Source organism: Eulemur rufifrons, chromosome 7 (assembly GCF_041146395.1).
Source record: "Eulemur rufifrons isolate Redbay chromosome 7, OSU_ERuf_1, whole genome shotgun sequence".
In the NCBI taxonomy this organism is placed as follows: Eukaryota; Metazoa; Chordata; class Mammalia; order Primates; family Lemuridae; genus Eulemur; species Eulemur rufifrons.
Genome location: NC_090989.1, coordinates 202,306,945 through 202,319,954, shown reverse-complemented (window position 1 = coordinate 202,319,954; position 13,010 = coordinate 202,306,945). Strand labels below are relative to the sequence as shown.

General features: G+C 44.2%; 2 pseudogenes; both read left to right on the top strand.

Annotated features, from left to right (window-relative positions):
* The first annotated feature begins 2,155 nt into the window (after window positions 1–2,155).
* On the top strand, window positions 2,156–3,097 carry LOC138385914 (glyceraldehyde-3-phosphate dehydrogenase pseudogene; annotated as a pseudogene).
* Window positions 3,098–3,105: 8 nt separating this feature from the next.
* LOC138385913 (cleavage and polyadenylation specificity factor subunit 7 pseudogene) lies at window positions 3,106–11,270 on the top strand (annotated as a pseudogene).
* The last annotated feature ends 1,740 nt before the right edge of the window (window positions 11,271–13,010 follow it).

The window sequence follows — 13,010 nt, the reverse complement described above, 5'->3', positions numbered from 1 at the left end:
TTGAAACAGAGTCTCACTCTGTTGCCCAGACCAGAGTACAGTGGCACCATCATAGCTCACTGCAGTCTCGAACTCCTGGGCTCAAGCTGTCCTCCTGCCTCAGCCTCCCAAGTAGTAGGGATTACTGATGCATGCCACCATGCCTGGCTAAATTTTTTATTTTTATAGATACAGGGTCTCAATATGTTTCCCAGGATGGTCTCAAGCTCCTAGCCTCAAGTGACCATGTCCTGGCCAGATTGGGGAACATTTAATGTTGTATTATGCTAAAATCAGATATGTAATGATTCTGAGTCTACAGTCAGGAGTCCCCAAGACAACCCTCAGGTTTAATAATTTTCTAGAAGAACTCAGAAAAGCTATCATAGTTATGGCTTATTACAATGAAAGCATACAAATTAAAATCAGCAATAGTAAAAGTCACATAGGGCAGAGTCCAGGAGGTAGACCATGCACAAGCTTCCAGTTGTCCACTCTGAAGGGAATCTATGGACAGCACTTAATTCTCCCAGCAATGATGTGCAACAATACAGACAAGTACTGTCAACAAGGAAACTCACCTGAGACTTAGTGTCCAGGGTTTTTATTGGGGGTCAGTCATGTAGGCATGGAGCAGTCATGTAGCTTAACTTTAGGCCCTCCAAAGAGCAAACTGGTGCTATGTGGCCCAATGCCCCCAACATAAATCACATTGTTAGCATAAGGCCACAGGTAAACTAAGACATACTTATCAGGCAGGATATTTTAAAGAACTTAGAGGTTATCTTCCAGGAACTGGTCAACAGCCCGACCTTTCTTTAAAATATGCAGGGTTTTAACTCTGGCCTGCTAAGTTAATCCTTTACTGCACAGAATCCAATAAAAGAAATCCTTTACTGCACAGAGTCTAATAAAATAAACTACTTAAATGTGATTTGTTTTTACCAAAATGTTTTAAGATGTGTTCTAGAATCAAGACTCTTGCTACTCTATTTGTCAAATCAAGTTTAGCTGCCTCCCCTGCTAGACTCATATTGTCGGTGGCTAAGGATACTCTCATGACAATTAGGGATGGGAGAAGGGAGAGTGGCAAAAGCAGTTGAAGCCTTATGCATACCATTAAAAAGTATACAATCTAATAAGAGAAATATAATAATAATGCTAGGTAGCATGCAGTGAGTGATTGGTGCTAAGTGATTTACATGTTATATTATCTTTACTCCTTACTTCAACATTATAAGGTAGGTATTTTATCTCCATTCTATGTATGGAGAAAACCCAATAAGACATATTAAGAAACTTGCTTGGGCTTTACTGCCAGTAAGTACCCAAACAAGACACAAGTCTCAATAGTGTACTCTTATACTGGTGGGAATTTAAGCTGTTAAGGCCTATCTGAAATGCAATCAGTCAGTACTTAGTGAAGTAAAAATACATTGCCCAGTGACCACAACATCCCATGCTTATGTAGCCCAGAGATGGTGTCATGCCAATCCATAAAAGGACATTAACAAGAATTCTTGTTGTGACATTATTTGTGGGAGGAGGGTGTTGGAGACAACTTAAATCTCCATGAGAAGCAGGATGGATAAATTTAATGTGATAGATGTATACTTGGAACACTACACCACAGTAAGAAGCAGCACATTATGTACATATTAATACAATAATGTGAGTAGATCATAAAGTGTAGTGTGTGAAAAAAATAAGAAAGAGTAAACAGAGAATACATACACTAAAAGAAAACCCACATTAGGCATTTTACAAAGGTAAATGTAAGATATATTAAAGACATATATCCAGCATGTCCTTAGAGTGGATGCCAGTAGGGAGGGCAGCTGCAGTAAGGACTAGGGCTGAAAAAGAAAATAATACAAGGCAAGGGCTTTGTGTGGACTAATGATAACAATATACAACAAATAGGAGGCCAGACAGTGGCTCATGCCTACAATCCCAGTACTTTGGGAGCCTAAGGGGGGAGGATCACTTGAGCACGGGGAAAGAACAAAAGCAGAGGGATGATGAGGACCACTGGCAATACAAGCATAAAACAGACAAAGTCCTCACCTTCATGAAACTTAAATTTATGTAAATAAAACAAAATCATGACTACTGTGCTCTTCCTGTTCAACAGCCACATATTCTTATGCAGCACCAGCAATGTCCCTGAGACACAATGGTGCAAGTGAAGGCCAGAGTAAACAGATTTGGCCATATTGGGCACCTGGTCACCAGCACTGCTTTTAACTCCAGCAAGGTGGATATTGTTGTCATCATTGACCTCAATTGTATGGTCTACAATGTTCCAGTATGATTCCACCCATAGCAAGTTCCATAGTGCAGTCAAGGCTGAGAATGGAAAGCTTATCATCAATGGACATCCCGTATACATTTTCTGTAAGCGAGATCCTACCAAAATCAAATGGGGGGGGGGATGCTGGTGCTGATTATGTTGTAGAGTCCACAGGTGTCTTCACTACCTTGGAGAAGGCTGGGGCTCCCTAGAAGGGGAGCCAAAAGGGTCATGATCTCTGCCCCCTCTGCTGATGCCCCATGTTTGTGATGGGTGTGACCCATGAGAAGTATGGAAACAACCTCACCATCTTCAGCAATGCCTCCTGCACCACCAGCCGCTCAGCCCCCCGGGGCCAAGGTCATCCATGACAACTTTCACATCATGGGAGGACCCGTGACCATAGACCATACCATCACTGCCACCCAGAGCACTGTGGGCAGGCCCTCTGGGAGACTGTAGCGTGACACGGGGCTCTCCAGAACATCATCCTTGCATCTACTGGCACTGCCAAGGCTATGGGCAAGGTCATCCCTGAGCTGAATGGGAAGCTCACTGGCATGGCCTTCTGTGTCCCCACTGCCAACCTGTCAGTTGTGGACCTGACCTGCCATCCAGAAAGACCTGTCAAATATGATTACATCAAGAAGGTGGTAAAGCAGACATTAGAGGGTTCAAGAGCATACTGGGCTACACAGAGCACCAGGTTGTCTCCTTTGACTTTAACAGCAACACCCACTCTTCCACCTTCAAGGCATTGCCATCAACAACCACTTTGTGAAGCTCATTCCCTGGTATGCCAATGAATTTGGCTATAGCAAATAATGGTCCACATGGACTCCAAGGAGTAAGAGTCTCTGGACCACCAGCCTCAATGAGAGCACAAGAGAAAGAGAGTGGCCCTCAGCTGCTAGGGAGTCCCTGCCCAACTCAGCCCCGCACCACACTGAGAATCTCCCCTCCATATGGTTTCCATGCCTGAAGAATGGGAGGGGCCTTGGGAGCCCCATCTTGTGATACACCATCAATGAAGTCTTCTATACCCGCCAAAATCATAACTAAAGGAATAAATATTTTTTTAAGAATATGATTATAGATTGTAATTAGTGCTATGAAGAAAATGAACAGGATATGACAGGGATTGATTGTGTCATTTTGTATAGGGGAATCCTTCTCAACACATGACAACTAAGCAGAGACCTAAAGAATGAGAGGTACTAGCAGAGAGAAAAGGATGTTCCAGGCAGAAGAAGGTAAGTTAAAGACCCTCTGTTCAAGGACAGAAAGGGTAGTGTAGATAAAGAAGAGTGAGTTGGCAGGAGATTGAGAGCAAATGATACTGGAGAATTAAACAGGGGCTGGTTTGTATAGGGCCATTTTAATTATAGGTTCATAGAGGCCATTTTATAAAAAATGGCCTTTTATAATAAAAAATCATAAAAGAGTGTAAAGCAAAAGAATAACACAATATGATCTATATTTAAAATCTCATTTGGTAGCTCTGTAAGGAATGGGTTGGAGGAGGACAAGAGCAGAAAGAAGAGCCATACACAAGGCTACTTCAGCAGTCCCAGTAAGGTATGCTGACTTGAACAGGGTGATGGCAATGGGCATGGAAAGAAAGGAATGACTGGAGACAGAACAAGATGGCTGGTTGTGGATTGGATGTGGGAGCATTAATGAAAGTACACTCGGAACAGCCAGGTTGCTCAGTTCCGCTGTGTAGAGTGGAATACCTAGAACAGTGGCATGTGCACTGAGGCTAAAGTCTGGAAACTGCTCGCTAATGACAGTGGTGCTGCTAGTGGAATCCCAGGGCTTGAAGGAGAAACAGGGCAATTACTGAGGTTTGATGAGTGAGCTGCCATGACAGACATTGAGAAAAAAATTTAAAGTAAAAGGAGTACTCTCTATTAAGTTGGAACTAACTGATGAGCCCTCATGTGCATAGAGGGAAATAAAACTTAATGGAAATCAAGCGAGGGATGGGGGAGGAAGAGATGGGTGAAAACCTACCTAAGGGGTATAATGAACACTACCTGGGTGACAGGCACACTTTTAACTCTGACTCATTACAAAAGCTATCCATGTAACCAAAAAACATTTGTACCCCCGTAATATTTTGAAATTTAAAAAAAAGTAAAAACTAAAAGGAGCTATACACAGGAGCGCAGAGGCAAACACACTAGGGTTCCACCACCAGAGTGAGCATGGTTCCCCTTCCTTTGGTACCCCAGCGTGTCTCCCCACTCCCCATCACCTGCTCTTTAACACACAAACAAACACATACACAGCCACCCAAAAGCACTTCTGCACCCTCATACACAGACCTCCAGTCTTCCTTCTTATTCAAAGGCAAAGCTGCTGGGAAAACACCAGTGCTGAAAAAACACCAGGTCTTTTCTAAGAAGAATCATAAAATCAGCCTTTCAAGTTACACAAAGAAATTCTGCTGTGATTTCTATTGGAGTTGTCATTAATATATAATACAACATCTAAGATGAAAATTACACTGGATGGAAATAAGCACAGCTTAGACTTGAAAGAAAAGATTAGTGAACTTAAAAACATAGCAATAGAAACTTTGCAAAATGAAACAGTGAAAGAAGACTGGAAAAAAGTGAAGAGCACCTCAGTGTGTGACAACTTTAAGCAGCCTAATACATAATTTGAATATCGAAGGGAGAAGGGAGTGGGGGATAGAAAGTGTTCGAAGGAATAATGGCCAAAGTTTTGCAAACTTGATAAAAACTATAAACCCACAGATCCAAGAAGTTCAGTAGTCCCCAAGCACAAGAAACATGAAGAAAACACCAAAGCACATCATAATCAAATTGCTTAAAACGGGTAGCCCAAGAAAAAAGACACATTCTTTATGGAGCAACAAAGATAAAGTTGAGAGCAAATTTTTCCCTAAAAACAATGCAAATAAGAAGACAATTGAGCAACATCTTTAGTGTCTTAAAACTAAAAATAAGGTCAACCTAGAATTACATCATTATTTATTTTGTTGTTCAAGTTCTATTTGGTTGCCCTGTTGTTCAAGTTCTATCTTTGGCCATTGTGAGTTCTTTCAGGTTTTCTCCTGTGTCTATTTGATAATCTATTTTCTTTTTTAGAACTTTCTTGCTTTCTGACACTATAAGATGCTCCAGGGTCATCTTCTATATTCTTAGACCAGCCCTACAATCAGCATTTCTGGTTCCCATTATTAAAGAATGATATTTAGAAACCAAGATTTGGGTGCTGGGTGTGTTTTTGCTTAATGAGATGTCAATGCTTCTAGACTCTGTCATGTATACTGATAAACATTTATTTCTGTGTCTGTGTGTGTGTGTAAACGTCAGCTCATGTCTCTGTCCCTAATCCAGTACCATAAGGTTCATTGAATCCTCCCCCCTTGCTTATTTGTAACTTCTTTGAGGGGGAGAAATCTGACATGCTCTCTCTGCCTCTCTCTGTCTCTCTCTCTCTCTCTATATGCACGCATATGTATATATTTAACTTCTTTCTTCACTCTAGTATACATGTAAAGTAGTTTCAGAAATTCTAACTCTGTGGCAACAAATTTACCAACTGTAGTGTTTATGTACAGTTCTTTTTGTCTTCTCCTTGTAGCATCCAATCAAAACAGTTCTCCAAAGTTATTTGAATCAGCTTGTTTTTTCACCACTCCCTTTGGTGATGTTATGCCATACCTTTGTAATATAATTATGTTTATTTGTCACACTGATCATTCTATCCTGGCATCCCTCTTTAATTTGCATACAGTACATTAATGTTTTGTGCTGTATAGTTTTGCAGGTTTTGATAAATGGCTAGAGTTACGCGTCCACAACCACAAGACCCTACAGAATAATTCATTCACCCTAAAAATTCCCCTGTGTGGTCACTTTGTAATTAACAGAAAGGAGAAGATTTTATTCAATTTATCATTTTCTATATAATTTGAATCTTTTTAAAAGTATAATGTAATTTGCTTGTTCAGTAATGTCTAGGAGTCTCCTGACATTGCCAAATGTCTGCTGGGAAGTAAATCCACAGGTGACACCTGCACAGCTCAGATCCAAGCCAAAGTTTATGAAGCTACACCTGGCCTTTGTTGGCCTATTTCTCCACCCCCTACCATCCCCTGTGTAAGGTGATATCCAACTGTCTTACCATATTTGTCTAAACATTTAAAACACACTTTAGGCTGGGCATCGTGGCTCATACCTGTAATCCTAGCACTTTGGGAGGGCGAGGCAGGAGGATCGCTTGAGCCCAGGAGTTTGAAACCAGCCTGAGCAACATACTGAGCCCCTGTCACTACAAAAATCTTTAAAGTTTAGCTGGCCATGCCGGCATGTGCCTGTAGTCCCAGCTACTCGGGAGGCTGAGGCAGGAGTATACGTTGAGCCCAACAGTTTGAGGCTGCAGTGAACTAAGATGACACCACTGCACCCTAGCCTAGGCAACAGAGGAAAACTCTGTAAATAAACAAATAAATAAATAAAATTTTAAAATAAAATAAAAACACACTTTACTCATGGGGGGGATCCAGCAATTGGTTCTTAATTGCAATTATAGCCTAACGTGTCAAACTTATTTTAACCAATTTTAGTTAAAGATAAGTTGTCATCCAAACTTATTTTCTATATTTACCACGAACTGTTTGAGAGGATTCACTTAGGCTGGCTTTTTTTTTTTTAATGAAGAACTATCCTTACTGCATCTCCTCAGTGCTTTGCATTCCACCCAGCACCAGGCTAAAAGGCAGATGTGACTGAGCTTCTGGAAAAAAAGTATGTTAGGCTGTTATACGTACCCAGAGGATTCAGAATCAGATGTAGTGTCTAAATGTTTTATAAGAAAGGGTGGAATTTTGAGTGACTCAGGCAGATAAAAGGTTTATTCTACAATGTGTGTGAACCCTGTAAAAAGTGAGGAATTTGAGGATCTTTTTCCTTGCCCTACGTCTCCCTGTTTCACATGCTGAAAATATGTGCTGCTGCCCAGCTCTCCCCAGTCTTTTTTTTTAATTTCAGGATATTATGGGGGCAAAAACATTTTGGTTGCATGTTATGACTTTGCCACATCCAAACCATGACGTGAGACGTGCCCTTTCCACCCTACAATGCTCACCGCGTCCATTACTTGTGAGTTTACCCACCCCCAAGCTCCCTACCCCCAAAGAATATTACCACTGTGTGAGCACCTTAGTGTTGATCAGTCAATGCCAACAGAAGTGATGCAATCTCTATGCCTGAAGCAGGAATTGTTGCTGATGTAGGTCAGCCCTTCTTTCTCCTTGCCACTCCCTCATAATCAATGATCAAATCTGACTTATGCCCTCTCTCACCTCCTACCTCTCTTTCCCCACTCCTACATCCTAGCAACTGCCCGCCCTATTTGTTCCATCACTCGGTGGCTGCTCATTCCTACTGCCACTGCCTTCTTGTGGCTCAGTAGCATGTGTCTTTAGCTTTGGGTTCACTTCCACCCGTGTATGTACTCCTCACACAAAATAAGTCTTTCTAAAACATAAATTCATCTTATTATGTTACTTCCTTGCTAACAGTTCTTCAAGATCTCCAGTTCTCATGCAGGATAAGGGTCCAGCTCTCTTCCTGCATGCATGCGTGGGTCACATTCTGGCCTCATCCCACCTCTCAGCCTCATCTCCTGTCACATCCCGCACCCATGTCACTGTGCCTCCATCCCTGTGAGGCTCCCTCTGTCCGGAATAGTCTCCTTCTCCCTCACCTCCAGCCACTGATCCAACTCCTATTTATACGTCAAGACTCAGCTCAGGCATCGTCTCCGCCAGGTCTTCTCCATGTCTCTCTTCTGAATCTCATACCCTGTCCTTGCACCTTCTGTGCACTTTGTGTATATTTCTCTGCCAACATATAATTCTCTAAATGTTAAAAACATAATTCTTACCCAAAGAGTGAGCACATGCCAACGTTTTATTCATCTCATTAATAAGGGAACCCATAAAGTGGGTTCAAAAGAGAATTTGAAAAAATGAGGATTATTACAATGAATGTGAACAAAATGGAATGATGAATTAAGATTGCTAAATTAGATGTCACCCTAGTTAACGTCCTATAGGGCAATTAAAATGTAGCATTTGGGTTATCTCATTTTTCCATCATAGAAAAGAAAATCACTTCATCAGTTTCTTATGAGATAATTTCTAACTTTACACATATCTTAAAATATCTGGGCCTAATCAATAATAACTTGTCAAAACTTTTTCCTAGAGTCAAATGACCCTTGGATGGGCTTGTTGGACAATTGTCTTCTAGACGACATTGATGGAAGTGGCATCTTTTTTCTTTATTTCCAAGTTTTGAGTACTTTTTCCCAGCATTATCATTGTCTGCCTGGATGCTGTACTTTTTAGTTCACTCATTCTGGCACACACTGTGAACTTGAGGGAACTTAAGAATTGGTGTTTGAATGGAGTATGGATACCCCTTGGCATGTGGGAAGACTTTTTGTCAGGGGTTGCATAGCCATGGATAGCTTTTAGATGACAAATCTCCAGGTCCTCCCCCTAGGCGTTACTCTGTCCTATAGCAAACCTTCACTCAAAAGTGTCTCTGTTCTGCAAGTTCTTTCCCACCTCCCCATGTAGTCACCCTTCTGCCACCTCATCAAAGCCTCCCACCCATCCTAACCTGATCAAGGGGTGCACCCAGGGATCTAAACATCTCCAGAGTGCCAGAAAAGGGACAGCTTGAGAAAGCATTGCCCTGAGAGCCTCCTTTCATCTAAGCAATAGACTCTTGGCAAGGTCATAGGCACAGAGACTCCTAATGCCATGTTTATTTGGATTAAACTATAAAATAAAAATTTTCTGTCAGAATGTAACTTGGATTTGGAGACTGGCTGACAAGGACTGCCTTTGGCAAGTAGGTTAAACAGTGCTTATTTTCCATTAAGTGAAAGAGCCAGATGGGCCTCAGGAGTCTGACAAAAATTAGCCGGGCAAGTGGTGCACTCCTGCAGTCCCAGCTATTCGGGAGGCTGAGGCCAGAGGATCACTTGAGCCCAGGAGTTTGAGGTTGCACTGAGCTGTGACCAGGCCACTGCACTCCAGCCTGGGCGACAGAGGGAGACATGTCTCAAAAAAAAAAAAGTCTAAAAAAAATATATTGAAAGCCTATGTGCAATATCCTGGAAAATACATTCTTTGCATCTATAAACTAATGATAAAGAAATTTAAATGTCGGAGGCAGAGAGCGGTTCGTGCGCCTCGGGCCTAGTCCGGACTCGCCGCCGCCGCCATATTCCCGTGGCATCTTTCTTACTTTGTCCATTCTCCCGGCTGGAGATCTTCCTTTCGGAGCCGTGTCAGGAGTGGACTTGATTGATATATACGCTGACGAAGAGTTCAACCAGGACCCAGAGTTCAACAATACAGATCAAATTGACCTGTATGATGATGTGTTGACGGCCACCTCACAGCCTTCAGATGACAGAAGCAGCAGCGCTGAGCCACCTCCTCCTGTTCGCCAGGAGCCATCTCCCAAGCCCAACGACAAGACCCCTGCAATCCCGTATACCTACAGTGGCCTGCGTAATAGGCGAGCTGCCGTCTATGTGGGCAGCTTTTCCTGGTGGACCACAGACCAGCAGCTGACCCAGGTTACTCACTCTATAGGAGACTATGATGTGGTGGAGTTGAAAGTTGCAGAGAATCGAGCAAATGGCCAGTCCAAAGGGTATGCTGAGGTGGTGGTAGTCTCTGAAAACTCTGTCCACAAATTGTTGGAACTCCTGCCAGGAAAAATTCTTAATGGAGAAAAAGTAGATGTGAGGCCGGCCACCCGGCAGAACCTGTCACAGTTTGAGGCACAGGCTCGGAAACGTGAGTGCGTCCGAGTTCCAAGAGGGGGAATACCTCCACGGGCCCACTCCCGAGATTCTAGTGATTCTGCTGATGGACGAGCCACACCCTCTGAGGACCTTGTACCCTCATCCACTCGTGTGGATAAGCCCCCCAGTGTGCTGCCCTACCTCAATCGCCCTCCTTCAGCCCTTCCCCTGATGGGTCTGCCCCCATCACCAATTCCACCGCCTCCACCTCTCTCCTCAAGCTTTGGGGTCCCTCCTCCTCCTCCTCCCGGTATCCACTACCAGCATCTCATGCCCCCCCTTCCTCGATTACCTCCTCATCTTGCCGTACCTCCCCCTGGAGCTATCCCACCTGCCCTTCACCTCAATCCAGCCTTCTTCCCCCCACCAAATGCTACAGTGGGGCCTCCACCAGATACTTACATGAAGGCCTCTTCACCCTATAACCGTCATGGCAGCCGAGATTCGGCCCTCCACCCTCTACGGTGAGCGAAGCTGAATTTGAAGAGATCATGAAGCGAAACAGAGCAATTTCTAGCAGTGCCATTTCCAAAGCTGTATCTGGAGCCAGTGCAGGAGATTACAGTGACACGATTGAGACGCTGCTCACAGCCATTGTGGTTATCACACAGTCCCGGGTCGCCAATGATGAGCGTTGCCGTGTCCTCATCTCCTCTCTTAAAGACTGTCTTCATGGCATTGAAGCCAAGTCCTACAGCGTGGGTACCAGTGGGAGCTCTTCCAAGAAAAGACATCGGTCCTGGGAGAGGTCACCTAGCCGGTCCCGGGAGAGCAGCAAGAGGCATCGGGATCTGCTTCATAATGAAGATCGGCATGATGATTATTTCCAAGAAAGGAACCGGGGGCACGAGAGACACCGGGATAGAGAACGGGACCGGCACCACTGAGAAAGGAGTCTGGTTGGAAGCAAAAAAATTTTTTTTAATGGACTTGCATCTCCTCACCTTGATCAGGACTAAAGGACGGAGGCCGCTCCACCCCTTCCCCTTCCTCCAAACCCCTAACTCCCTCCAGACACCCAGGGAATACTCTCTGCCCTAGAGGATTGAAGACTGCTTGGCAGCCTTCCCAGTCCCACACCTCCTGTTTGCCAGGAGAAAGAACCTGAAGACTTCATGTCGTTGGGAAGGGTGGCAGACAAGAAGAAAAGAAAACAACATGCCAGGCCCCTGGTCCCCATAGAGAATGATGCTTTGTCCAAGGAAACGTATGAGTTTCTGATTCTCCAAGAGCAATTCAGTGGTGAGGTTGATGGGAAGACTTTCTTCCCCCCAGAAATGGATCTTCCATGTGGGATCTAGGAGAGTGACTGGGTGTGCCAAATATGCCCAGGGTCCCTGCCCTCAGCACTAGATTTGATGGGGCCAAGAGGGTCTAAACCCCTTGCTAACATACCACTTCTTTGTTTAACTCCTTTAGCTTCCCAGCCCTTTGAGGAGGGACCATGAGAACAGAAATTACCTTTTGAAAAGCTACTTCTGTTCTTGCTTTTCCCTCACATATACTGACCGTTTACTTCCCTGACCTCCCAGAGGGCTGAATCCTTTCACCTCTCTGCTGCCCAGCCTTCCCGGTGGACTTGCCCCTCCTAAGCAGAGAAGGCCTGTGAGGTTGCTTTCTGCTGGGAAGCCTGGCAGAGCCGATTACCACCCTCTGCTGCTTAGTGCTTGGTTGCCTCTTGCAATAACCAGCTCTTAGTTGTTCCATTTCCCTGGGGCTTTCCCACTTAACACATGGAGCCCTTCCCCCAAGAAGGCTGCTTCCTTGTTTTAGAGGAAGGTATTGCCATTGGGAGATGGGGACATGGGGACCTCAGCAATGAAGACTCTTGTGAAGTACCAGGAGGAGTGGGGAAGGAGGCAAGTTGGGCAGGGTATGGCCTACTTCCATAGGCTTTTCTTTTTTCAGGTTTGATGTAAGCATGGGCTTGCATCCCCCAGTACATTACTTTTACTTATTGTGAGATAGCCTGGCACCAGTAGGCAGGTAAAGTCACAAATTTGGTGTTTTTTCACTTTTTGACTATTAATAGCTCCTCTTGCTCTGCTTGGAGGTACTTCCTGCCTCTGATAAGGAGCAGAAAGAAATGGAGCCTGACTTAAACGAACTCAGCTCAGACTTCTAAGGATCAGCACTCTGGGGGCCATTTTCTACACAGGCAAATGGAATTGCTTCTCCCATAACATCCAAATTGTGACGTGGTTGCTGCTGGAGGAGGAGGCAACAGCAGGGTCCTGCAGTACCCATGGGGTGACGCTACTTCTGCATGCATCTGTAGGACATATGACATCTAACATGAGACATGGCATGTGACACAAGACTTGGCATGTGAGACATAGGGTCACTGGAGACCCTTCTGGCTCAGAGGGGAGAGACTGAATTGGACTGAACCTTTCCCCTGTTCCCAGCACGTTTCTGACACAGCCCTCAGTCACTGACGGAGTCCCCCCCAGGGTTGGAGAGGCACATTCCCTTGGGACAGAGGCTACAGGTTGTAGCTTTTTTTCCCCTGTCCCCCAACCCCATCCGCACCTCCACTTCAGAACATGGCACCCCACCCATCGGCCAAGTGTTAAGCGATGTGCTTATCCTCAAGAGCAGCTCCGGGTGTCTTTTTAAAACGTAGAGAAAACCAAGTAAGGTGACAGTTTAAGGAAAAAATATATATATAGAATACCAGAAATGCAGTTTACCAGGAGAATTTTTTTCTCCCCATTTTTGTTTTGTTTTTACTCAATGACACAATTTTTAGTTTTATTTCCTGATAGCAAAAGGAAAAAACCCAACCTTCAAAAAGGCCAAGGTCCCATCCCCCTGTTGTCAGTGATTTGTTTGTCTTTCTGATAGGCTGAAAATTGTGTAATAAACT